The sequence below is a fragment of the Pelodiscus sinensis genome, chromosome 21, assembly GCF_049634645.1.
Source record: "Pelodiscus sinensis isolate JC-2024 chromosome 21, ASM4963464v1, whole genome shotgun sequence".
In the NCBI taxonomy this organism is placed as follows: domain Eukaryota; kingdom Metazoa; phylum Chordata; order Testudines; family Trionychidae; genus Pelodiscus; species Pelodiscus sinensis.
Window position 1 is genome coordinate 5166409 of NC_134731.1, and position 27338 is coordinate 5193746.

Genomic DNA, 27338 nt, shown 5'->3' on the forward strand with positions numbered 1-27338 from the left:
ATTCCCATTGTGGTAGCACTCTGCTGTGTGCCCCATAATATTTGTTAGAGCAAGAGGGAAATGTATGTGCATGGCCAGTGTTGAGATTTATGCATGTTGCTCTCAACCCTTCATAGTATGCAAAATGTCTCATGGGTCACACATAGATGAACCCCAATGTGGCCCTTAGGATGCAGGTTGCCCACCACTGGCGTACGCTATTAAGATAGCCTCTATCCTAAGGGAAGAGCAATTTACTTTTTAATCCTCTGGTGCAGAGTAAATGTAACCTTGTAAGGCCTCGCCACACTATGGTCTGGCAGGGGTCCGCTATCTAGAATTTTGGAAATCTGTCAGACACAGAGCCATTGGAAGGCCTTCGAAGTCAGGGAGTCCTCATCATGTGAGCTGTTTGATCGCATCTTGAGCCCCATTGCGTCTTACTGTTCAGTAGCACAAAACTGAGACTGAATCTGGATTAAAATAGGTCATTTAGTGCCCCAAATGTCACTTTTTGCTTTTACCTACCAGCGTACATGTCCCAAAATTGTTAATTGAATAAACAAATGTTCTATAGATGCTTTCACTATCAAATGTTACCAGTTTATTTACATGGAAAAAATACATCAATGACAGATTATATTAACATTTAGTTCCACATAATGTACTTTACCATGATGCATATTTTGAATCAATAAATGTTTTGTGATGTATTACAGCCTTTCACTATAATTTATAACAATGCAATGAATAATGTTTTAACTTTATACTCTGTAAAAATTATCATGTTTATTTCAGTAACTTCACTACTTTTTTGATGATTCATCATAGTGTTTTAATAGAAACGTCACTTTTAAATTAATTATTTATTCGTAAGAATGGAAAGACTTGGTGTATTTGACAAGCATTGCAAAGGGCATTGCAGTGAAAAATGTCAGAATAATTTGTTCCTCTCATCATGTACAGAAGTTCTGAAGTCAGAGGTAAATGTTTTGACATTAAATTCTACTGAACCTCTTTAATCACAGTAAATCTTCTTAGATCAGATTAGTGTCTGCTGGGTATCGGTTTGTCTGACTTTAGGCCTCTTTTATAATAATTTGACACTGTTTACATTGCACAATAGAACAAGGAACAATGCTAGTGCAAATGGCAGCCTCCTGATTTGTCAGATATGGCTTTCTTGCTGTTCACCATCCTCCACCTAGTATTTAAATAATCATTCATAATTCTTTCTGTGGGCGATGATTCCTAACCCAGATATGGCACTATCAACTTGGAGCAACTTATAAATTGAAATTGGAGACTGACTAATACAAGTGCATGACAGCAAAATTGGATTAAGGTTTTTTTCAGTTTGGTGCAGATCACCTTTTGGGAATGGGCAAGGGTTAAAATAACTCGTATACATTAAATTTAGTTTTCACCTGTGATGTAGTGGGATATGACTGTATCAAAATGTGATGTCTCATTTGAATATCTGTATTTATGCATATTAAAATAAACAATATTTGATACACTTTGTATAAGCTGCTACTACATTTGAGCAAATTTCTTTTGGAGGTACTTTGTAGGAGTCTGTCATCACTTTGAAACTACTAAACAAAATATATTATTGAAATTTCTTTTTATTTAATTGAGCTCTTCAGATATCTCTGATTACTTATAATCATTCAATTTTCTGAAACCATGTCACAACAGGTTCAGTATTGGACTCAAATTCCTGAACTCTAAACTTGGCCCCAATAGAGTCCTATGATCTTTGTCAGGTAATTTAATTGCTTTGTGATTTGGTTTTCTCATAGGAATAATATTAGCCAACTTCAGAAGAGTATTGTAAGAATTTATTAGTTGGTGCATAAAGTACTGTGGAAGTGGAAAAAGCAATACAAGTTGCTATGTACAAATAGTATTATTTGAGAATATAACTGCAACACAACGCAGTGGGGAGAGTTGCAATCTGCAGTTTAGAGAACTGAAACAGGCACTCCCATACATATAGCCCCATTTGTCAACATGAGCAGTTTAAATTTACAAGTGGGGACAAGGGCCTTTGTTAGAAAAATATTGAAAAATGGTTGAATTTGAGATTTATATTTAGAAAATGCATGAGCATAAAACACCCTGTTTAATTTTGTTTATTTTATTGGTTCACTTGTACAATCTTCATTTCAGTATTAAATGTTTATTACTGAAATCCAGGAAAGGATTTACCAAATCCTAATTAAAAAACATAGGAAAAAACATTTCCCCTCTGTTTTAAATTTTTTTGGATTGATTGATACCTTCCCTTTAAAAAGTTGGATCTGTAGGGGGATAGCTAAACCTCACAGTTGCAGCACCACTGCTTGCGAGGATGAAAATAGCATTTTTCTTTGTGCTAGTATTTTATCTCGTTACTCCTACCACTTTGTCAACAATGTAGGCCTTCATATCATTAAACCATGTATTTTCTCTTAAAAAAAGAAAAGAAAAGAAAAGAAAACATTGAGAATTTTTATTTAATTTTCTTATGAAGACAGTGGGACCACTCCCTTTGCTACTAAGCACGGTGCTTTATTCAACTTTAACAGAAAGTGTGTGTGTGTGTGTGTGTGTGTGTGTGTGTGTGTGTGTGTGTGTGTGTGTGTGTGTGTGTGTGTATACACAGTTGTATTTTAAACTGAAGTGGTGAAAAAACATAATTGTTTTTAAGTATAGAAGAGTGCACATGAATTTTAAATAACTGGCCTGAATTATCCTTCCCACTGTGGCGCTTTCACTTTCACAAAGATAAGCCTGCAGCAGTGTTCTCTTGAACTAAAGATGCCTGTATTCTGTGATCTCTCCATGGAAACGCAGTCATCAGCCATGGAAAACAATTCAATTCAGAAAGATTGAGTTTCCATTCCAACTAGTCCCTAAAAATACCTCTTAGTAGATTTAGTTCAGAATCGCATGTGCTGATGGCTCGTTAACTATGGAAAGACTGCAGGATATCTTGAATAATTTTCAGTAGAAAGTTAGGGACATTGTGAGGCCTTAGGGTCCATGGAAAATTTTGAGATGATTGCCAAAGCAATTATGTAGATGAATTGGCCACTCTCTAAGTGGACAGAAACCATGGGATTGTCTTCCTTGTATCCTGCGAATGCTGTGCAGAAACAAAATGTTTTCCCATTGAAGTACAAACATTTAATCAATACTTCAATATAACACCATCTCAAAGAATGAGTCATTAGTTTGCTACTGCACTTCCAGCTGATTGCCATTTCAGAATTCTGAATAGTGGTTTTCCTGGCCTAACAGTACGGGCACTGAATCCTGCTACTGCTGAACTATTCACATTTTTTTTCTTCCATCCTCTTCCATATCTTGGGCTCAGAAGGTACTATTAAGAGTCACTTCTAGTTAATATTATGGCTTCTCTGTAGCTTTGGAATGGCCAATATTAGTACCCTTATTCTTGCATGCTTTTATGTTCTCTTTGCCCTTCTGCATTTTAAGCCTTTCCTTCACATGGGCATGTCACATGCTTCCTGAAATTGTTTTAATCTTTCTTTCACACTCTGAGTGGACTTGAATCTACCCATATGTTTACATAATATATAATGTAATTTCTGCTCTCAATTTGTGTAAATCTGGAGTAACTTTTTAATTTCAGTGGAATTATGGATTTACTGGAGTAACACAGTAAGGTTATGGCCCTGTGCTGGTCATAGAAGGCTTTCAGATCTCTCTCCTTTGATTTTCAGGATCTCAAAACATTAAGGTATTAGACCAATGATTTTTTTAAGGACCTCTAAATTATTGAGGTACTAAAATAATTGTATGGGTTGAAAATAATCCAGTCCTCTTATCTAACTATTAAATATACTGCTTCTCTGTAAAGTCATAGTTTGAAAGCAAAATTGGGTCGATAAATAGCATTGTTTCCCCAAAATAATATATCAGACTCTAGGTTTGTAAGATCTCCATCTTGAGCAGACAAATGGCCTGCATGGAACACGATACATAAAAATCATAGAGATATAGGATTAGAAGAGACTTCAATAGCTTATATAATCCAGTCCCGAGCACTGAGGGAGAACTAAGTATCTCTACATCCCTGATTAGTGTTTATCTAACAGTTCTTAAAAACCTCCAATGATGGAGATTCTACAGTCTTCCTAAGTAATTTTTTCCAGTTCTTTACTAGTTTTGCAGTTAGAAAGTTTTTCTTAAGTTGCAGCAAAGGAAATGTAGATTAGACATTAAGTCCAATACTTCTTGTCCTGTCTTCAATGGTAAGGACAACAATTTATCACCCAAGGATGTTAAATTTTGTGATTATCTGACTAATTGTGAAGTCAATACAATTTGCATTGACCACATGATTAGTTGATAAGGACCGCTCTGCAGATCTGCAGCAGGGGTAGCTCCCAGAGCCGCTTTGAGCCAGGACTGAGCAGTCCCAGCTTGTCCTGGCTCTGGGACCACCCGTGCTACAGCTCTGCATTTTAAATGTAGCATGAGCCACCAGGCTCTTACTACATTTAAAACGCAGAGGTGCAGCATCCCAGAGCAGCATGAGCTGGGACTGCTTGGTTCCAGCTTGCGCTGAGTCCAGCAGCCCCTGTTAGCAGTGGTACATATAGGTACTAATGACATAGGGAAGGAGAGGAGAGAGGTCCTGGAGGCTAAATGTAAGCTGCTAGGCAAGAGACTTAAATACAGGACCTCAGTGGTAGCGGTCTCTGAAATGCTTCCAGTTCCATGTGCAGTGCCAAGTATACAGGCAAAGCTGCAGAGTCTTATGCCTGGTTGAGATAGTAGTGCAGGCAGGAGAGATTTAGATTTATTAAGAACTGGGGAAAATTGTGGATAAGGGGGAGCCTATACAGGAAGGATGGGCTCCACCTAAACCAAAATGGAATCAGATTGTTGGCACTGAATATTAAAAACTTTGTAGAAGCAGTTTTTAAACTAAGGGCTGGGGGAGAGCCAGTAGGTGCAGAGGAGTACATGGATCAGACAGAGACATCCCTTAGGGAGGGTCTATTAATAGAGATTCTCTATTTCCATGGTGTGCAACCAGTTCTGAATTATAGCCACTATAGTGGCTACTGCTATACACTCAACCAGCCAAATAGCCACATGTGGCTAGTGGCTAGCATCTTGGACATCAAGGCTCTATTTCTGAGTGAAGAGGAGAGGATGGAAGATGAAAAAATATGGGTAAGATCTAATAAGAAACAGTCAAAGAAAGAACTCCATTGAATCACATAATGGAATGGCAGACAGATAAATAGTGACATGTTTTTAAAGTGCTTATATACAAATGCTAGAAGTCTAAATAATAAGATGGAGGAACTGGAGTATCTTGTATTGAATGAGGATATTGATATAATAGATCACAGAAACTTGGTGGAATAAGGATTGTCAGGGCTATTCCCCACTCTGGCATTCCGAATACAGAAGGTGAGGGCCCCCAGGAGAGCTTAAAAACCTTGCCTCTACAGGCACTGGTTACAAAAAACTTTCCCCCAGAATCACAATACACAGATTTTGGGGAATTGCTGCCATCATCAAGTGCTTTTTTATCCCTAAAACCCAGGGATTAACACGTGAAATCACCCTCAGGGGTACCCCAAGCTATTTTGCCCCAAAAGAGCTTGAAAAAAAAAGAGAAAAACAAACTGCAGTCTTTGGTAATCGACCCCTCAGTCAGAGGCATGCAGATACACACAGACTGACAGACCTTCCAGGACACAAGAGTCAAATCATCACCTTAAAGTGATTTTTTATTACAAAACAAAAGATAAACTTGATAAAACATACTTGATTGCTAGATGTTACAGAGCAACTAAGGAAAACAAATTAAAACATGGAGAAAAGTCTCTGGGCAAAATGCAAGGTAGTAAATGGGGAGGGAAGACATAGATTCACACAGAGCAGTTCAAATCAAACCACAAAATAAAGAAAAATTACCCTGAATGCAACTGGATTAACTTTTCCCAACTTCCAATTTTCTCTTTGTTCAGTCCACTTCCATGTCCCAAATTCCTTGGGGTATGTCTACACTGCCACCCTAGTTCGAACTAGGGTGGCTAATGTAGGCATTTGAACTTGCAAATTAAGTTTAAATATCCCGGGCTTCATTTGCATGTTCTCGGGTGCTGCCATTTTTAAATGCCCCGTAGTTCGAACTACCTGCCCACGGCTACACGCGGCATGGACTAGGTAGTTCGAATTAAAGCTCTTAATTCGGACTACTGTTAAACCTCCTTGCAGGAGGAATAATGGTCGTTCGAATTAGGAGCTCTAATTTGAACTACCTAGTCCGTGCCGCATGTCGCCGTGGGCAAGTAGTTTGAACTACAGGGCATTTAAAAATGACGGTGCCCAGGAACATGCAAATGAAGCCCGAGATATTTAAATCCCAGGCTTCATTTGCAAATTCGAATGCCTACATTAGCCACCCTAGTTCGAACTAGGGTGTCAGTGTAGATATACCCGTAGAGACATAGTAGTCCTGCCTGGGTTTAAATCATTCTGTGTCTCAACTCCTGGTTTATCACTCCCACACAAAGAAAGTAGGCAGGGAACCTTTATCCAAATCAAATTTCAACCCTCTAGCTCAACTGGTTCACCCGGCCCCCTGGGCCAACACCTTTGCTAGAATTTAACCCCTTAGTCACCAGGTGCTGATCAGCCCTCCTCCTGTCCATCACAAGGATAATCAATGGAACATTGTAATTCCAGGGTATAAAATACATTGGCAGGACAGAACAGGTTGTGCTGGGGGGGGGGGGGGGGGGCAGTTACACTGTTTATGAAAGAAAACATAAAATCAAATTAAGTAAACATCTTAAAAGAACCAAAATGTTCCATAGACTCTTAGACGAGAGCGGAAGAATCAATTCTTATATCTTGCTTACAGCACTCTTGTTAACGCATGCAAGAGTGATGATTGCATTTTTTTTTTTTTGCAACAGTATCAGATTATTGATTCTGTTTAGCTTATGGTCCACTATGACCCTTAGCTCCATTTCTGCATTACTCCTTCATGGACAGTCACTTCCCATTTTGTATGTGTGAAACTGATAGTTCCTCCCTAAGTGGAGTACTTTGCCTTTGTCCATATTGAATTTCATCCTATTTACCTCAGATCATTTTTCCAGTTTGTCCAAATCATTTTGAATTATAATCCTAACCTCCCTCCCAGTTTGGTATCGTCTGCAAACTTAATAAGCGTACTCCCTATGACATCATCTAAATTGTTGATGAAGATATTGAACAGAACCAATCCTAAAATTGACCCCTGTGGAATCCCACTTGTTATACCCTTCCAGCATGACTGTGAACCATTGATTACTACTCTTTGAGAACGGTTATCCAACCAGCTATGCACCCACCTGATAGTAGCTCTATCTAGGTTATATTTCCCTAGTTTTTCTATAAGAAGATCATGCAAGAGTATATCAAATACTTTACTAAAGTCTAGGTATACCACATATTGTGCTTTCCCATTATCCACAAGGCTTGTTATCCTATCAAAGAAAGCTATCAGGTTAGTTTTACGTGATTTGTTCTTTACAAATCCATGCTGACTATTATTATCACCTTATCTTCCAGATGTTTGCAGATGGATTCTTTATTTGCTTCATTATCATTCCTGGCACAGAGGGTAAGCCAGGAGTGGGCAATAATTTTTAATGGGGGGCCACTCCAAGATTTTGACAAGTGGTCAAGGGCAACACTTCTATGGAAAGAGGTTTGCAGTCTGGGACGCAGGTTGGTGCAGAAGAGAGCTTGGGGTAGAGGACGGGGGTGCAAGAGGTGGTGAGGGGTCTGAGATGAAGTTTGGGTGAAGAAGGGAGATGTGATCTGGGCCAGGGGGTTAGGGTGCATGGTCCAGGAGGGGGTAGGGATGCAGGAGAGGATTCTGGCCTGGGAGAGGGAGTGCATAGGGTTTGGGTCGTGACCTGGGGCAGGGGAATGGGATCCAGAGTCTGGGAGGGAGTTGTGACCTGGGAGAAGGGGGAAAAGGGATATAGAGGGTTTGAGTAGTGGTCTGAAGTAGGTAGTCAGAGGAGAGAAAGAGGTTTGGGTGCCAGAAGCAGGCTCTGGCTGAGAGGCACTTACCTAGGCAGTTCCCAGCCAGCAGCACTGCAGAAACCTGAGGCAGACTGACTGCTGCTGGCTGCTCCGGGCGTGGTGGGGAGAGGGAAGGAGAAGGCTTCCCACACTGCCTCTGCCCCCAGCAAAATTTCTCAGCTCCCATTGGCCAGAAATTGGCTAATGGGAGCTGAGAGATTTTGCTAGGAGGGGCAGGGGCGGCATGTGCAAATTCCTCCCTCTCTCCCTAGCTGTCCAGAGTGGAGAGCAGCTGGCAGCTATGGGCTGGATCCGGTGGCTTAGTGGACCAGATCTGGCCTGCTGGCAGCCTCTTGCAACGGGGTTAAGATGACTACTCTGCAGTTTCCTAGATTGTCCTTATTTCTCTTTTTATAGATGTTTTGGAACAAATGGGTAAACTAAACAATAGTAACTCACCGGGACCAGGTGGCATTCATCTGAAAGAACTCTAATGTGGAATTGCAGAACAACTAACTGTGGTTTGTAATCTATCCTTTAAATCATCTTCTGTACCAAATGACTGGAGGATAGTTAATGTGATGCCAGTTTTTAAAAAGGGCTGCAGAGGTGATCCAGGGAATGATAGGCCTGTAAGCCTGATTTCAGTACCGGGCAAACGGATTGAAGTTATAATAAGGGGAGCTATGCCTCATCAATCTACTACAATTCTTTGAGACGGCCAACAAGCATGTGGACAAGGGATGGCTAAACTATACGTAAATTTCCACAAAACCTTTTACAAGGTCCCTCACCAAAGATTCTCAAACAAAGTAAGATACTATTGGACAATGGATCCTCTAATGGATTGGTAACAAAGGACAGGATACAAAGGGTAGGTATAAATAGTCAGTTTTCAGAATGGAGAGAGATAACTAGTGGTGTCCCCCAGAGGTCCGTATTGGGACCACTCCTGTTCAATGTGTCAGAATTTGCAGATGGTACAATTCTGCTCAAGATTGTGCAAAGTTGGGATGTAAAAGGTTAAACAGTTACCTGATAAGCATTGACCTTATTGGCATACTTACCTGGAAACTAGTTAACTGGAGGGCTGGGCTGGTGGGAGCAGTCCCCTGTCCCACAGTAGCCAGGCCAGCAGTACCTCAGTCCCGGCAGGCCCAGCAGGGCCGGAGAAACCCCCAGGCTGTGGTATGGCAGGGCGGGCTGTGCAGGCGCAATACCCCCACTTGCGGTAGGCTGGCTGACAGGTCCCCAGCCCCTAATGGTTAACCAGTTAAATGATTAAATTATCATTTAATTAGTTCATTTTTTTACTGGGTATTTACATTCCTATTCCCAAGCAGACTGTGAAGGGCTGCATAGGGATCTCATAAAACAAGGTGCCTGGGCAACAGAATGGCAGATGAATTATGTTGATAAATGCAAAGTATTGTATATTGGAAAACAGAATCTCAACTACACATATAAAGTGATGGGGAATAAATTAGCTGTTAGCACACAAAAGAGAGCTCTTGGAGTCATTGTGGATAGTTCTCTGAAAACATCCACTCTATGTGCAGTAGCAGTCAAAAAAGCAAACAGAATGTTAGGAGTCATTATAAAAGGGTTAGAGAATAAGACAGATATATTATAGCAGGGACAGGGAACCTAAGGAGTGGGGGCAGGATGCAACCCTTGGCTTGCCTGGATACAGACCCCAAGGCTCAGGCCATGGGTCTGGAGCACACAAAATCTACTAGCCTTGGGTCCCCTAGGCTCTTGTGTGCGAAGGGACTGTGTAGATTGTCTTTCTGCTACTCAGTCAGGGTCCACATCAATGAGGGTTTGTTTGGGTGTTTTTGCTTCTCACTTGTTTGTGGCTCCCGACTGATTTTTCAGTGGGTCAGCGGCCCCTTACCCAGAAAAGGTTCCCTACCCCGTCTTTTTGCCTTTATATAAATCCATGGTACACCCACGTCTTGAAAACTGCATGCAGATGTGGTTGCCTCATCTCAAAAATGGTATCTTGGCGTTGGAAAAAGTTCAAAAAAGGGTAACAAAAATGACGGGGTATGGAATGACTGCTATAAGAGGAGAGAGTAATAAGACTGGGATTTTCCATCAAAAGAGATGACTAAGGGGATATGATAGAGGCCTATAAGATCATGACTGGTGTGGAAGAAGTCAAGAAAGAAGAGTTATTTACTCTTTTCCATAACACAAGAACTAGGAGTCACCAAATGAAATTAATAGGTAGCAGGGTTTAAAACAAACAAAAGGGAATATTTCTTCTCACAACACAGAGTCAACCTGTGGAACTCCTTGCCAGAGGATGTTATGAAGTTGAAGACTAACAGGGTTCAAAAAAGAGCTGGATAAATTCATTCAGCAATTGAAGTGGGTCTTTGCCCATGAAAGCTTATGCTCCAATACATCTGTTAGTCTATGATGCCACGGGACTCTTTGTCGCTTTTGCAGATCCAAACTAACACGGCTACCCCTCTGATTTTTGGAAGACAGAATACTGAGCTAGATGGATCTTTAAAGTGTGACCCGGTATGGCTGTTCTTATGTACATTACATTTGCAGGTTTAAAACAAACAAAAGGAAGTTTTTCTTCATTCAGCGCACAGTCAACCTGTGAAACTCCTTGCCAGAGGATGTGGTGAAGGCTAGAACTTTAACAGAGTTCAAAAAAGAGCTAGATTGATTTATGGAAGTTAGGTCCATCAATAGCTATTTGCCAGGACGGGTAGGAATGGTGTCCCTAGCCTCTGTTTCTCTAGAAGTGAGTAACAGGGGAGGGATCATGTGAGGATTACCTGTTGAGATCCCTCCCTCTGGGGCATCTGGTATTGGCCACTGTTGGCAGACAGGATACTGGGCTATATGGACCTTTATTCTGACCCAGTATGGACGTTCTTATGTTCTTACACATTCCCTTACACATTCTTATACATTCCAGAATATGTTTTTTAATAATATTACATTGTTGACTCATATTTACTTTGTGATCCACTGTAACTCTCAGATCTTTTTCTGCAGTACTCCTTCCTTGGCAGTAATTTCCCATTTTTTATTTATGCAATTGGTTATTCCTTTAGCAGAGTGCAAAGGGAGTTTTCAGCCACCTTTATATATAATACTTAGCTTCCACTTTTATAGTTTAGCCTCACTGCAAGAATGTGTCTGCATTGGAACTGGAGATTTAATTTCCACGTTGGGTAAACATGTGTGTGCTATTTCTGATCAAGCTAGCATACTACAAATAGAAAGGTGGATGTAGTTACAGGTTGAACCTCTCTAATCTGGCACTCTCTGGTCTGGCAATATTCACGGTCCAGCATAAATTTTAGATGGCTGGATGTCCACTTCTCATGGGTGTGGCAAAGTCTCTCGCAGTCCCATAAAGTTTGTTTACAGCCACCAGTCCTGTTTCTCAGTGTTCTATGCTTTTATTTAGCTCTAATTTACCCCTAAATATCTTCTAAGGGCCCAGTGAGGAGTGGAAGGGTTGGTAATGCTGCTAGACAATGCTGACCTCCCATAATGTGAGAAGTGGGACAGGTTAGTTGCCATGAGAGAGGGTTTCAGATAGGATCAATGTGCACACTCAGATGGCTAGCTCTCTAGCTTTAGTGTGCATATGCCTTAATATCTGTCCCTAGTTTTACATATGAGAGAGACCAAAATACATATTCAGGTTGTCCTGAATATAGAATATAATGTGTCTATCACTAATCTGTTCAAGGACAATGACAATGACAATAACCTTAAATATTTTCACCTACTTTTCTGCATTTTCCTGTAAGGTTTGCAGGTTTTGCAGATTATTGGCAGATTATTTTTAATGGTTTTGCTATAATTTGCCTGAATTTCAAGACCAACAATTACTTTTAACTAGGGATACTAAATATCGATTAATTGAATAGTTGATTAACCTCATGAATTCTTATTGGTTACTCAACTATTCTATAGTCCCTGGAGGTGGGGCTGGGTATCCAGTGCTCTCCAGCCCCACTCCTGAGGAGACCCCTGCCATCTGTGCTGCTGCCTCTCTATCAAAGGCAGCAGGGTAGGGTGCTAGGAGGGAGCTGTTCTGTGAGGGGAGCCAGTTTAAAAACCAGCTCCCCTTGAGGACCGGCTGTCTGCCACCTCATGCTGCTGCCTCTGATACAGAGATAGCAGCACAGGGTGGCAGCAGCCCTCACCCAAGGGTAGAGGGGTCTGAGCTCCCGGAGCCAGAACTGAACTGAGCTGAGCTGTCCACCCGCCTGGCTCCTAATACATTTTAAATGCAGAGCCACAGTGGGAGTAGATCCCAGACCCGGAGCAAGCCGGGACTGAGCCACGCTGCTGGTCAGCTTGCCAAAAAATGTATGGGAGGAAAGGGGTGGGGGGAAGAGTGCATGTAGTCTATAGATAAACTTATACTCTTTTGCTTATTGGTTAATCAACTATACTATTACATCCCTACTTTTAACAGACAGAATCATATTTATGCTTCAAGTTTCTTTGGTGTGAAATATTTACTTATTTCATGACCTTTTCCATTCATTGTAGTTCTTACATAGCAATTTCCCTGGAAATAGATCATAGAAAAGAAAAGAACCTAAGTTGCTATGACAGAGTATACATTACTTGTCCCAGATCTTTTATCAATATGGCATCTTGATCCAAGAGGCCTGAACAAAGTTCCTCCTCTGTACAGTGATTTTAGCTGGTGATTACTACAGTGAACAACTGAGATTCCTTCCTGTCAAACTACAGAATCAGAATTAACAGGATTGGGAACTAGGACAAAGACTTTCCTCAGTGAATGCCAAGTGTTTTGTGACCACTTTCTGAAATGCCTGCGGCATTATTATTAGGTTATATTTAGAGTCCTTAGGGAAACGGTAGATTGCCAGTCGGTTGCTCTAGTCATGTCACCTTTGCTATTTGAATCCCTGCACTGGCTTATGATGTTCTTTGTGGTCAAATTCACTTCCTTGTCCACATTTTCTCCTCTCCTATGCTCTGCCAACTTGCTACAGTTTGACATTCTTCTGTTCCATTCTTGAGCCTGCTCAGCTGCTGCCTCTTCTCTGTGGAACATCCTTTCTGGTCCTATGTGAAGAGCAGCCTTGCTCTTCTTCTTCAATTCCCTCCTTGATTCATTTGTTTCCAGCAGCCTTCTAATCCTGATTCATTCGTGCCATCTCTTGACTGACTTTGCTCCTACAAACTAAATATTAGCCCATGAAAATAATTTCAGTGGTAATAAAAGAAACCAACAAATTTTGCTTGTTCCTTGCTGTGCTATGTCTCTTTAATTTGTAAAGCACAATGCACTCCTATGTAGTTAAAGAGGTTGTAAAATAATTAATAATGAATATGGCAAATGCTGAGTTTTCCTATGCCTTTAGATCTCATTGCACTTAGGATAAGTGGTGCAGCCATTGTTTCTGAACTCTTTCAATAATTATTCTTGGCATTCCTGTAGTGCCATTTATCCAAGCATCTCCAAGCTCTTCTGGTATCAGTCTTATTAACCAACTCTATGAGGTACAAAAGTTTTATTATTTCTGTTTTACTAGTGGGGAAGCTGAGGCTTATATGTTAATTAAGTTGCACAGAGTCAACCAGGAAGCCTGTACTTAGAGCCAGGAACAGAATTTAGATCTCCTAATTCCCATTTCTGGCCCATAACTACAAGACTAGCCTCCTTTTATTGTTTGTGTTTGCTATATTTTAGTATGCTAAATAGAGTTCATATGCTTAGTTCTGCTAATCTAAAAATAATGTTTTTCAGTTGTATTGGAAGTTTTGGAAGCTAAAAAGGAGATGGAGGCATGTGACTAAGTTCCTTGTCTCAAACACCTTCCAGTTTGTATTAGCAGGGCCGCACAGTCTGCGCATGCTTGGCGAGCCCTGGCTATTCAGAAAGGGAGGCCTAGATAAAAGAATTGCCATATGTCTAGGTTGCATGTTTCTGGATCTGGTCCAAAAATCATTACCATCTGATGGCTCATTCTTTTATGGGATAAGAGTTAGCATTTTCAGTTTTGTTGCCACTGTACATGTGTCCATATAATGAAATTACTGTGATGGGTCATGATCCTGCAATTGGATCCATGTTGGGGGTTCCTTTTACACATTTATATAGCTTTTCTCTTCAGTGGAGTTAGAAGGATCTGCTCATAGAGATCCAAACTACCCACTAAGGAATACCAAAAAACCCTGAAAGAATGGCTCATGAAGCTCCCTTATGCTACTCAGGAACACGTTTACACTAACACCCCTCCTAATCCCCAACCAGGAACTTTCTATCTGCTACCCAAAATACACATCTGGAAATCTTGGATGGCCCATCATCTCAAGCATTGGCACACTTACCACAGGGTTATTTGGCTGTATCGACTCCCTCCTCAGACTCTATGCTACCAGAACTCCCAGCTACTTCCACGACACCACTGACTTCCTGAGGAAACTTCAAAACATCAGTAATCTACCTGAAAATACCATCCTGGCCACTATGGATGTAGAAGCCCTTTACACCAACATTTCACATGAAGACAGATTACAAGCCATCAGGAACACCATCCCCAATAACCACTGCACACCTGATTATAGAGCTCTGCGACTTTGTCCTCACCCACAACTACTTCCAATTAAGAGACAATTTCTATCTCCAGGTCAGCGGCACAGCCATGGGCACCTGTATGGCACCACAATATGGCAACATCTTTATGGCTGACCTTGAACAATGTTTCCTCAGCTCTCGCCCCCTAACATCCCTACTTTACTTACACTACATCGATGACATCTTCATCATATGGACGCATGGAAAAGAGACTCTTGAAGAATTTCACAAGGATTTCAACAACTTCCACTCCACCATCAAACTCAGCCTGGACCAGTCCACACGAGAAATCCAGTTCCTGGACACTGCAGTACAATTAAATAATGGACAAATTTCCACCACCCTATCCCAGAAACCCACCGACCGCTGCACTTAACCTTCATGCCTCCAGACACATTTCTCAATCTATTGTATACAGCCAAGCCATAAGATACAACCGGATTGTTCCAATCCTACAGACAGAGACAATCACCTACAGGATCTTTATAGAGCATTCCTAAAAATAAAATACCCACCTGGAGAAGTGAAAAAACAGATTGACACAGCCAAAAAAGTACCCAGACATGAACTACTTCAAGATAGACCCAAAAGGGAGAATAACAGAATTCCACTGGTTATCACCTACAGTCCACAACTCAAACCCCTCCAACGCATTATACACAATCTGCAACCCATCTTGGAAAATGATCCTTTGCTCTGAGGCCTTTGCGGAAAAGCCCATTCTCGCTTACAGACAACCCCCAACCTGAAACAAATTCGTTCTGGTAACCATGCTACACAACCACATCATAAACATCCAGGAACCCAGCCCTGCAATCAGCCATGGTGCCAGCTCTGCCCACATATCTATGCAAGCAAATTCATTACTGGAGCCAACAACATAAGCTACCAAATCAGAGGATCATTCAACTGCACATCCAGCCGTTTGATCTATGCCATCAAATGCCAGCAATGCTCCACTGCTATATATATTGGACAAACTGGATAGTCCTGTCAGGGACTTTAACCCGGACAGCCTCCGTTCGTTGTCTGACCGCAAAGAGACAGGCAACACCAGCAAGATCCAATCACAAGCTCTTTATTGAATAGTGCACACTACAATAGAGAGCAGCCCGTCTCCAAAGTGAACCAGCCACGATTTCATTAACAGGTAGGCTTATATAGACAGTTCCGTCGCGTCATAGACTATTTGCCCAAGCAACCACCCCCCCTTTATCAGTTAGAAACTTTTAATATCCATGCACACCTGGCCAACTATACATCATGGCCTTAAGCAATTCATAATGCATCAGCAATTTCTTATCAGCCCAAAAGACAGGTACTGGGCAACAATGAGACAGTTTGTTATGGCCAAAGGAGAACATAAACAGGGAGTTTGGAACAAACAGGGGGAGAGCAGAAACAGGGAGTCTCCTTATCAGTTCTCAAAACAAACTGTTCCTCATCACAGCAGGTACAAAAATGCAGCTTCTTACTTATCTCATTTTGCAACTTGAGCAAGTGTGTAGGGTGCGTCCCTGCTTGAACCTATCTCCAGTTCTGCCCAGGGACTACCCAGAAACCTTCGTTACATTTGCTTTAGCATAACTGCACTAGGCCTATTTTTCTAGGGCCTAACAGTCCCTACGGCAGTGTTTCTTAAACTGTGTTCTGCGGCACACTGGTGTGCCACGGAGAACAACAGAAATAAAAATGGCCACCCTTAAAGGGGCAGGCAACTTTGTTTTTTTGCTCAATAACTTCTCCCAACCCTTTCTTTCCCTCGATAACTTTCTCTCCGACCCTTCCTTCCCCCCCCCCCCGACCTTTTTTTTTCCATCAACAAAAAATTCTTGGTGTTCCTCATAAAAAAAAATTATTGTTTGGTGTTCCTCAGTCTTAAAAAGTTTCAGAAACACTGCCTACGGGAAAGAATCAATGGACACAAATCAGATATATGTAAAGGGAACATACAGAAACCTGTTGGAGAGCACTTCAATCTACCTAATAACTCTTTAAAAGATCTCCAGGTGGCTGTTTTATCACAAACCAATTCTACAAGTCAAGTACACAGAGAGGTGTTGGAATTACTATTCATCCATAAGTTCAATTCTCATGCTAATGATCTCAATCGAGATAAGGGATGGCTGGTGTCGTACCTCGGTGTTCTCGTACCTCGGTACCTTCGGTGGTCTGGACTGTCAGTGTCAGCGTCGTCTGGTCAGGGTTGTCCTGGTGCGCTCCTGACAGGACCTCTACTCCGTTGTTAAACTTTCGGCTGCGTGCGTAACAATTGGTACTCCCTTTATCTAGAGTGTTAGACCCCGTGCACTTGGGTCAACACAAGAGATCTCTGAGAGGCCCCGGAAACGACAGATGCAGGCAAGGTTTGAAATCAATCGAGCAGGTTTATTGTCAAATGCGAAACTCTACCAGTTGGTAACAGAGATCAGTACAATGTTACACCACTGGGCAATATGGCCCGTGTTGACAAGGTACCAACACCGGGCAGGCCTATTGCCATATATCATATATTAACAGCAGTTAATCAAAGTTAAGCTACTGTGCATTCTGTAAATTTAGGCAATGACACCTGCCGTTCAGGCGCCTAGTGCGCCCCCCCCCCAAGGTCGGCCGGAGAGCACCCTCTGCGGTGTCCTTTTATAGACAGGTACAAACAACTTACATCATTTCTTTATGCACCAGGTTACCACCCTCTGTTGCCTAGTTACCACCCCTCACCTTATGGAAGGGGGGCTTACTTACTATCCTTCATGCTGTCAATTTCGACCTGGTCCTGAACCTAGGTCGGTATGTGCATTAGTTTTTAGGGAGTTTTTGTACCAAGACATTTCTTATTAAGATGTTCCATTACTCCCCTTTGGCTTACAGTCTGTACCCAGTGCCTCCCTGTGTCCTTCCATGCTCGACCTAACTTACACAATCGCACAGTTATCAATAGGGCCTCTTTCTTGGCTCCTGTTACTGAACCAAAGTCTTGCTCACTAGATTGCAGGCCTGTTGCTGTTTTCATGTTACAGGCCTCTATTTAGGCCTGCTGACTCCATGTTACTGACCCTCAACTTACTACAGCAAGTTCTCCCTACTTGTTTTTCCCTTTGATATTTTCATATCCTATTCTCCTTGTTTCCCTCCCCACCTCCTCTTTTGTTCCCCTCCTTCCCCTATCTCCCTTCTCCCCTATTTATTTTGGGTCTGTACATCCTAAACTCAAAACTCCGGTTATCTGAAGAAATGGGCTGTGCCTACGAAAGCTCGTGATACCATCTATATGTTTTGTTAGTCTATAAAGTGCTACCAGACCATTTGTTTTTTTTTAAATTTATTAGTATTAGGACAGTTAGACATTTCTCTTTTTGGTTAGCAGTCGAGAGGCAAAATAGACCATTGAGTCTGAATTCACATCTCATTCCCTTGGATAGGAAGTGTAGAGAAAACTTACACTGTTGTTATTCATGCTGTACCCTTTGAATAAGTTAAATACTTAATTCTCCAGGACTGTCAATCCAAGACCTATCACAAGCACTAAAATTAAGGAAGAAAAATTGAAATATTTTAGAAATGTGAGTGCATACATTCTAATCGGTATAATTACTCTCTGACAATTTGAAATCAGTTTTTAATGTACACTGTTCAGTAAAATAATAATTACCATAGCAACACATGCAACCTCTGAAACAAAGTTCATTATTTCAAAAAGCTAGAAACATAAAGCCTGAACTCTTGGCACAGCTCGGAGCAATTAGTGTTTCTTCACCTTCTTTCAAATCATTATCTTTGTAAGATGCAAACAGAAGTCATAAGGTAAACAGCAATCAAGTGTTGCTCTTGCAGTTCCTGTTTAGTTAGGGTTGGATTAGCAATTTGTATATCTTGTGCTGAATTTTTGGAAGTTATACTGTAGTACTGATATAACCCAATTACAGTTGAGATAGGTGAGTGTTATGGGAATTTCCTTAATTCGCCTTAACTCCTACCCTTATTATTAGTACAGGTTGGACCTCCATGGGCTGGAACCCTTGGGACCTGACTGGTCCCGGATGAGGGATTTTGCCAGACCAAGTGAGGTCATTTCTGGCCACTCTGTCGCTGGTTCCCCTCCCTGCAGCTGGGATGAATGCTGGGCTTCCCAGGTCCCCTGCTCGGAGCCCAGCTGAACTTCATGCCAGGCTTCCTAGCTCTCCACCTCCCCGGCAGCCCAGCTGAGCCATGTGCTGGGCTTCCAGGCTCTCTCCCCTCCTCCCCAGCAGCACAGAAGCTCTCCCCGCTCCCCCAGCAGCTCAGCTCAGTCATGTGCCAGGCTTCCCAGCTCCAGGACCCTCCCAGAAGCCCAGCTGGACTGCGCACTGGACTCCGCCCTCCCCCCGTTCTCCCTCCACAGTGCGCTGTGACTCTCTGATGCTGGAACATCCATGATCTGGACCAGAGTGTCCTGGTTTACAGAGGTACAACCTGTATTAGCATAATGCCTAGGGAGCACTGGTCATGGATCAGGATCCCATTGTATTATGTCCTGCTGCTCTCTGGGGTAATGAGGTAACTCATAATTGCCTTCTCTTCACATAAAGAACTCTTTTCTGTGCCTGCTCTGGATCAGCACCCTGAAACTACCGACCTCTGGCAACACATCACTGCTTTTCATGCCTCAATAGTTTTTGCTTTCTTAGTTCAGGTTATCAAAAGCTGCAAGCCAGCCCTCAAGTCCTCCAAATGTTCCCTGAAATGTGCATCTCTTTATCCCCTGAACACTGACAAAATTACCAGGCCTACTTTTCTCAAATGTGCATTACAGATCAGCTTGTCAGATTCAATTTAGGATCATGACTTTGCTTAACACCACAGCACTTAGATATATTTGGAGTGAAAATAAGAATAAGTTTATTAACAAATAATAGAGATTCAGATGATAGTCTATACGACTATTGGAAACAAAATGGTTACATATGAAACAAAGTCATAGCACTATTTCTAGAGACTAAACTTAAAACTAACAAATTACTCTACTGTTCCCTCCAGAATTTTTTTACCATGTCTGCTCAAGACTATTCTCACTGTCTGGTTATTTCCTATGTAAAGAATGACAGGGTGTCGTCTCTGTTCCCTAAATGTACCAGAACAAACCTTTGTGCTTTTCCAGGTAGGATTCCCTGGGTGTTCATTTCTTCCTGTTACATGTCTCTCTCTGAAACTTTCACAACTTCATTAACATTTGTCTTAGACTGGCCAGAGGAGACCTATTGTGAACTATACAATACATAATTTACATGCTAAGAGCGAGATTGATGTGTTTTTCTTTCAAATGAGAAATGTTTGTTTCTTTGGTAGTGGCCAGTCCCTAGACAGAGATTTTAAGAACATAATTTCAATATATATATATATGTAACTCCTTATACAACATCCATATCTGCATTTTGCAATGATATTGATGACCATTGTGATGGTAGCTTTTGCTTGAAACTTCATATGACACACTTTGAACTAGAATGTGCTTAGCAGACCTGGAGGATCACTGCAGCCCTCTGCATGCTTTGCCAGTAGGCATTAAGAGGTTCTTGCATCTCAGTGTTGTACGAACATGGAACAATAAGACAGTCCCTGCCCTAGAGCCTATAATCTAAGTATAAAACAGAGATAGCAGATGGAGACAGACAGATGGGTATGCAATAAGATAGCATTGATCAACATGACAGGTAGTGGCCTCAACACATCAGTAGTCTAGCCATTGTCAAGGTTTTTTCTAGGTGCCACAGAAAAAGAGTTTTTAAGGAGGTTTTGAAGAAGGATAATGTGTTAATTTTGTGTATGTTTATGGTGATTGAGTATGAGAGACATGCTTGGTAAGAGCACAAAGGTGCTTTTAAAAATTTAATAAGAGTGTGATCGAGGCTGACATCAAGGGCTTATTTGGAGGCAGGAGTCAATATTTCAATAGTAAATGAGAGATAAGTAGTTGGGGATAAAATGGATTGGAGATTTCAGAACGTTATTGGAGGAGAGGAATTGAAATGATTCTCAACAGCCATATTCAGTGAGTTTGGAGATGAAAGGCAAAAGGGAGCAGATGGAGTAGTAATTGGAGAGACATGTGGGGTCAAAGGTGGGAGTCCTCTGTACTCAATATTCTTGTCAAAGGGTTGCTGGCCCTCTTAAGGGGACCCTATGCCCTAATATCTATAATGAGCTAATTTAAGTGTGTGTGGGGGGGAACTCACTTGGATGGTTAAATGAATAACAAGCACCTAGGCCTTATAAAACACCCACAAGAGTCAGTTGTATGAAGGTACTTACAGAGATGGAAGCTCTCTAAGACTGTGTCTAGACTACAAAGTTCTATTGGAAAAAGATATGCAAAGTGCGAACTGCAATTTGCATATCTTTGTCTGCTTTTCTTCCGAAAGAGGCTTTTCCGACAATTGGCCCATCTGGAGTGGGCCAAATGTCGGGGAAAAAAAGCCTCTTTTGGAACATCCCTTCTTCCTCCTAGAACAAGATTTATAGGGGTGCCGAAAAAACGTATCTGCTTTTCCGAATTTTTTTTGCGGAAAAGCAGATGCGTTCCTTGGATGCAGCAGATGTCCCAGAAAAACACTGTAGTCTAGACATACTCTAAGAGAGAGAGGTTCCCAGGGACCACTGATTCCAAGAAGGGCAACATCTCAGTCCAAGGGCAGACACTTGAAATAAATTTTATTTGTACTGAATAAAGTGGAACCCCAGTAAAAGAATTGTCTGAAACTCTTTTGGACTGTGTGGAGTTCTTAAAGGGCCCTGAAAGAAGAGAAACTGAAGCAGGGAGTGCCTGCAATGCCACATTAGATCAACAGAGGACACTGCAGAGCAAATAAACCCTATAGCACCTGTATTACCTTATTTTTATGTTTGTGTGTGATTTATATTTGATACATTGTATCCAACAAGTTTGTAGCTATTTAGAGAGAGTAATTAAAGTTGTATTTGGGTTTTAAATAATATCTGCCTAGACTGCAGAGTTTTCTAGGAAAAAAATACGCAAATTGTGAACAGCAACTTGTGTATCTTTTTCCGCCCTTTTTTTTTTCAGAAGAGGCTTTTCCGAAATTTGGCCTGTCTACACAGGGCCAAATTTCAGAAAAACCTCCTCTTTCAAAACATCCCTTAGTCCTCTCACCGAGAGGAATACAGGGATGCCGAAAGAATGCGCACGCTTTTTTGGAAACTGTTCTGAAAAATTGGACGTGTTCCTTGGATGTGGCAGAGCCGGTATCCTGGAAAAACTCTGCAGTTCTAGACATAGCCTGTGTGAATGGAATGATATTTTCATCTTAATAGCTGTTGGCATAGCATGTGCACAGTGCAAATGCATATGTGATGGGGAGAATAATAAGTCAAAAACAAAATTTTGCCTCGTTTCTTCAATCTGTTGATGCCCTGAATTTCTAAGGGTCTGAAATTATTGCTTCTCTGCCAGAGTGACATAGCCAGTTTTCTAAAGTGTACAACATGTTCTTGATTTTTATGTTTAGGTTATTTTAGCACAGTGAATTTCAAACTTTTTTCCTGGATGTTTTTAGGGGACAATATTTTCAGTGGCTGATGTCAGACCATTAATCGATTACAGGGGCAGCAATGAAATTCTTTTTGGAAAAAGTCCATTGCAGACATACATATGCATACATTACCATGGATAAAAGCAAGTGCATGTTTTCGTTTGCAGCTTAAATGGCTTCTTTATTCATTTTCCTTTTTTCTTTGCCTTTCCTTTGAATGTTTCCATAACAACAGGAAGAACCATTGCAAATTACGTTGGTATTTTTCAGTAAAATATTCTGCTTGGTTCCTCTACGTTTTATATTGGTTTGAAAAGGGTACAAATTGGATCAAATCTGAAGAATGGTGTTCTCTCTTTTCACATAGGAAATGCTGGTAAAATATTGGTATATCAATAATTGTTTCTGACTTCATACAACCAAACCAAATTTTTCTAGAGGTTTATCTATAATCTTCACATTTCTCACACTTTATTTCTCTCTTATTCTGTGCTTGCATATAACACCAACCCAGTCTTCAATAAGAGAACACTGGGCAGAGCCTGACAGCACTGCTTTGGGCTCTGGCCAGAGATAATCAATTGGGAATGACACGATGTACTCAGAGAGGACTTCCTGCACACTAAGCCACATTCTTGAGAATGTGATTGACCAAGCACTAGAAAACATGACATGCTTTAGATGATGCACATGTCTATCAGTGCTTTTTGGTGAAAAGAACGTCGTTTAACTTTTACCAAAGTTGTGTGTGTGCAGATGTAAATTTTATTTTTCCCCTGATTTATCTCTAGAGATAATTGTTAGGAAGAAAAAAATGGAGAAAAAATATCTAAGGAGAAATTTCAGAGGTTCAACTGCTGTTCAGAGCTATTTTCTGTTGCACTTGCTTTTATAATTTAATCCTTAGATATGCAAAAAATAATTTTAGCTAAGAATGGTCAAACTGGGATAGATGACAGGTTCATCTAACCCAGTATTCTGTCACCCATTCTCAGCTTCTGACCAACAGAGCTAGGGGCACCATTCCTGTCCGTCCAAGTTAATAGCCATTGATAGACAAATCCTCCATGAATTTTATCTAGTTCTTTTTTGAACCCTGTTAAAGTCCTGGTCTTCACAGCATCCTTTGGCAAGAAGTTCCACAGGTTGACTGTGCATTGTATGAAAAAATGCCTCCTTTTGTTTGTTTTAAACCTGCTACAATTTTTTTTCACTGGGTGACCTCTTGTTCTTGTATTATGGGAAAGAGTAAATAGCTCTCTTTATTCACTTTTTCCATACCAATCATGATTTTATAGACTTCCATTATATCCTCCCTTAGTCATCTCTTTTCTAAGCTGAAAATTCCCAGTCTTATTAATCTCTCCTCATATGGCAACCATTCCATAGCCTTAATCATCATCATTATTATTATTATTATTATTATCCTTTTCTGTACTTTTTTCAATGCCAATATATCTTTTTTGAGATTAGGTGATCACACCTGCATGCATGATTTTGTATAGAGGCAATAAGATATTCCCTGTCTTATTCTCTATCCCTTTCTTAATGATTCCTAACATCCTGTTTGCTTTTTTGACAGCTGCTGCACAATGAGTGGTTGTTTTCAGAGAACTATCCACAATGACTCCAAGATCTTTCTTTTGAGTGATAACAGCTAATTTAGTCTCCGTTATTTTATATGTATAGTTGGAATTCTGTTTTCCAATATGCATTACTTTGTATTTATTGTCATTAAAATTCATCTGCCATTGTGTTGCCTAGTCACCTAGTTTTGTGTGATCCTTTTGAAGCTCTTCGCAGTCTGCTTTAGACTTTACAATCTTGAGCAGTTTTGTATCATCTGTAAATTTTGCCACCTCACTGTCTGACCCTTTCTCCAGATTATTTATAAGTATAAGGAGGAAGGAGAAAATTTGTTCCTCTTGGTTACTGAGGACAGGACAAGGAGTAATGGGCTTAAAGTGCAGCAGGGGAGGTTTAGATTGGACATTAGGAAAAAATTCCTAACTGTCAGGGTGGTCAAATATTGGAATAAATTGCCAAGGGAGGTGGTGGAATCTCCCTCTCTGGAGATATTTAAGAACAGGTTAGATAGACATCTGTCAGGGATGGTGTAGACGGAGCTTGATCCTGCCTTGAGGGCGGGGGGCTGGACTCGATGACCTCTTGAGGTCCCTTCCAGTCCTATTTTTCTATGATTCTATGATTCTATGAATAGGATTGACCCCAGTATGGAACCCTATGGGAAACAATTAGTTACTTCTCTCCAGTCTGAAAATTGACCATTTATTCCTTCCTACCCTTTGTTTATCTTTCCTACCTTGTGGGAAGCTATTTGTTTGTTTTTAAGAATCATTGAATAATTGACTAACAGGCAATATAATCATGACAATCCCTGAGTTGAGAGTCTTTTTAAGAATAAAAATGGTGATATAAAAGTTAGAAGGATACTCCATAATTAGGTTAATCTGGTCTTTTATGAATCAGTTTTGTTAAATGTGTCTTTTTAAAGGCTCAAGTGGACATTGTCTTATGCATATTTTGAAGTTTGATAACCTTTGAGTGAGCAGGGTAGTATTTGTTATGTTGGAAAAGTCCTTTTCCACAGTATGTGTTTATCATGCTGAGCTTTGAGTTAGGGTCAGAAGGAAATGTGCTGTCTATTCAGTGTTGACATAAATACCATATTTGCAGTCCCAAATCTTTTTATACAGAAACTACAAAAGCAGAAAGCTGACAAATATCTAACTCAGAATATGAAAAAAGATGCTTAAACATTTATATTGGTTTGTCAAAAACAAATCATGTCAAACCAACTTAATTTCCATCTTCTGACCTAGTGGATATGCGGGGGTAGGAGACAGGAGATGTGATATACCTCAATTTTAGTTTGGCTTTTGACAAATTCCACATAACTTTGTTACAAATGAACTAGGGAAATGTGGGCTTGATTAAATTATTATAATATGGATGCACAACTGGTTGAAAGACCCTATCAATGCTTTGCTGTCAAACTAGTAGGGCAAATCCAGTGTGATCCTGCCGAGATCAGCCCTTCTTGAACCAACTATTCAATTTTTTCCTTAAAATCTTGGAAAATGGATTGCTTATAAAATTTGCAGATGACACCAAGCTGTAAGGGGTTTAAGACTGAAAATGACCTTGACAAATTGGATAATTGGTCTCAATTCAAAAGAGGAAATTCAATAAAGACAAATTCAAAGTACTTCACTTAAGAAGGAAAAATCAAATGCACAACTACAAAATGGTGCTAGTACTGCTGAAAAGAATCTGCGGAGTTATAGTGGACTACAAATTGAACAGGACTTGTCAAGGCAGTGCATCTGTAAAAAAGATTGATAGGATTCTGGAGTGTATTAAAAGCAGTATTGTATGAAAAATATAGGAAGAAATTGTCTCCCTCTACTTGGCACTGGCAGGGCCTTAGCTGGGATTCCCATTATATGCACCATAATTTAGGATAGTTGTGGACAATTTGGAAAGAGTTCAAAGGAGAACAAAAATGATAAGGTTTGGAAAACCTAACTTGTGAGAAAAGATTAATAAAACTAGGCATGTTGAGTGTTGGGAGAGGAAACTGAGGGATGACCTGATAAGTCTTTCAGTATGTTAAGTACTGTTATAAAGAGGGTGGTGATCAATTGTTCTCCAAGTCCACTGATGGTAAGATAAGAAATAATAGACTTAATCTGCAGCAAGAGAAATTTAGGTTAGATATTAGGAAAAAACTTTGTAACCATAAGGACACTTAAGATCTGGAATAGACTTCCAAAAGAGGTCTTGAAATCTTCATCAATGTAAGTTTTTAATAAAAACGAGTTGGACAAATAGCTTTCAGGGATGGTGTAAGTTTACTTGCTCCTGCCACAGCAAACTGTCTGGATTTGATGATTTTTTGAGGTTCTTTCCATCCCTACTTTTCTGATTATAGACTCATAGACTTTAAGGTCAGAAGGGACCATTATGATCATCTAGTCTGACCCCCTGCACAATACAGGCTACAGAATCTCACCCACCCCCTCCTAAAATAATCCTCTCACCTATATCTCAGATACTGAAGCCTTCAAATAGTTTGAAGACCCCAAGATGCAGAGAATCCTCCAGCTGTGATCTGTACCCCATGCTACAGAGGAAGGCGAAAAACCTCCAGGGCCTCTGCCAATCTACCCTGGAGGAAAATTCCTTCCCGACCCCAAATATGGCAATCAGCTAAACCCTGAGCATGTGGGCAAGACTCACCAGCCAGACACCCAGAAAGTTCTCTATAGTAACTCCTATCATCCCTCCATTGACCTATTTACCACTGATAATGAATGGTCAATTAGTTACCAAGATCATGTTATCTCATCAAACCATCCCCTTCATAAACCCATCTAGTTTAATCTTGAAGCCAGATAGATCTTTTGCCCCCACTACTTCCCTTGTAAGGCCGTTCCAGAACCTCACTCCTCTAATGGTTAGAAACCTTCGTCTAATCTCAAGTCTAAACTTCCTACTAGCCAGCTTATATCCATTTGTTCTTGTGTCCACATTGGTATTAAGCTTAAATAATTCCTCTCCCTCCCTGGTATTTATACCTCTAATATATTTAAAGAGAGCAATCATGTCCCCCCACAGCCTTCTTTTGGTTAAGGTAAACAAGCCAAGCTCCTTGAGTCTCCTTTCATAAGACAGGTTTTCCATTCCTCTGATCATCCTAGTGGCCCTTCTTTGTACTTGTTCCAGTTTGAATTCATCCTTCTTAAACATGGGAGACCAGAACTGCACACAGTATTCCAAATGGGGTCTCACCAATGCCTTGTATAATGGCACTAACACCTCCTTATCCCTACTGGAAATACCTTGCCTAATACATCCCAAGACCGTATTAGCCTTTTTCATGGCCATGTCACAATGGCGGCTTATAGTCATCCTATAATCAACCAGGACTCCGAGGTCCTTCTCCTCCTCCGTTACTTCCAACTGATGTGTCCCCAGCTTGTAACTAAAATTCTTGTTATTAATCCCTAAATGCATAACCTTACACTTCTCACTATTAAATTTCATCCTATTGCTATCACTCCAATTTTCAAGGTCATCCAGATCTTCCTGTATGATATCCCGATCCTTTTCTGAATTGGCAATACCTCCCAACTTTGTGTCATCCA

General features: G+C 40.8%; 1 protein-coding gene and 1 long non-coding RNA gene across 2 annotated transcripts in view; both read left to right on the forward strand.

The window, feature by feature from the left end:
• PPM1E (protein phosphatase, Mg2+/Mn2+ dependent 1E) overlaps nucleotides 1-27338 on the forward strand; it is a 135301-nt gene that overhangs the window by 36956 nt on the left and 71007 nt on the right. The gene's annotated exons all lie outside the window — the stretch shown is intronic.
• Nucleotides 6770-27338, forward strand: part of LOC142819243 (uncharacterized) — a 32925-nt gene continuing 12356 nt past the window's right edge. Inside the window, exons 1-2 of the long non-coding RNA XR_012897045.1 lie at nucleotides 6770-7627; nucleotides 8455-8558. This is a non-coding gene — a long non-coding RNA (uncharacterized LOC142819243). The remainder of the gene's footprint in view (nucleotides 7628-8454; nucleotides 8559-27338) is intronic.